This window comes from Elephantulus edwardii, unplaced genomic scaffold (genome assembly GCF_000299155.1).
Source record: "Elephantulus edwardii isolate Elephantulus edwardi_28Jun2011 unplaced genomic scaffold, EleEdw1.0 scaffold00291, whole genome shotgun sequence".
Taxonomy (NCBI): domain Eukaryota; kingdom Metazoa; phylum Chordata; class Mammalia; order Macroscelidea; family Macroscelididae; genus Elephantulus; species Elephantulus edwardii.
The window spans coordinates 545,469-546,547 of NW_006400041.1; the positions used below are offsets into that span (position 1 = coordinate 545,469).

At 60.7% G+C, this 1,079-nt stretch overlaps 1 pseudogene; it reads left to right on the plus strand.

Moving 5' to 3' along the window:
• LOC102856300 overlaps positions 1-1,011 on the plus strand; it is a 1,815-nt pseudogene extending 804 nt beyond the window's left edge.
• The last annotated feature ends 68 nt before the right edge of the window (positions 1,012-1,079 follow it).

Here is a 1,079-nt window from a genome sequence, read left to right on the forward strand (position 1 = left end):
GTCCTCGAGTCCTCGCCCTGTCTATTGCGCCCCATTCCCTTTTCCAACAGCCACAACGCGGTCAAGCTGCGCTTTCCGGCTGGGGACGAGTAACTGGACCTGAGCGCCCACAACAACCACGTGGCCAAGCTGCTGACTCTGAGCTGTATGCCGATCTGCGTGCCAGGAGCACCTCGAGCGGCTTCACACTGGACGACGTCATCCTGACCGGCTGGACATCCCGGCCACCGTGGGCTCCGTGGTGGGCAACGAGGAATCTTACGAGGTGTTCAAGGACCTGCTGGACCCGGTCATCGAGGACCGCCACGGCGTCTACAAGCTCAGCGACAGTACAAGACGGACCTGAACCCTGGCAACCTGCAGGGTGGCGGTGACCTGGGTGCGCCTGCACACACACACTCCCGCCCCCTCACCCCCCCCCCCCCCAACCCCCGCCGCCATCCCTGCAGCCGCGGGGAGCGCATGCCATTTGAGAAGCTGGCGGTGGAGCATGGCCCGCGACTGGCCAGATGCCTGCGGCATTTGGCACAAAGACAAGATCTTCTTGGTCTGGGTCAATGAGGAGGACCAGCTGAGGGTCATCTCCATGCAGAAGGGAGGCAACAGGAAGGAAGTGATCACCCGCTTCTGCACTGGCCTCAGCCAGATCGAAACACTTTTCAAGACTGAAAACGAGTTCATGTGGAACCCTCGCCTGGGCTACATCCTTACCTGCCCCTCCAACCTGGGAATGGGGCTGCGGGCAGATATGTACATAAAGCTGCCCCTCCTGGGCCTACACGAGAAGTTCTCAGAGGTGCTCAAGAGGCTACGGCTGCAGAACTGGGCACAGGCGGAGTGGACACGGCCACTGTGGGCAATGCTGACTGCCTGAGCTTCTCAGAGGTGGAGCTGGTACAGGTGGTTGTGGATAGAGTGACCCTGGTCATTGAGACAGAGCAGCGGCTAGAGCAGGGCCAGCCCATCGATGCCTGCGCAGAAGTGAGGCGCCACCATCTTATTGTCCAGTAGCCCACTGCCTGGCCCGCAGGCCTTAGCCTAGCTGTAGACACTCCAGTCACCGGTGGTAGAATTTTTTT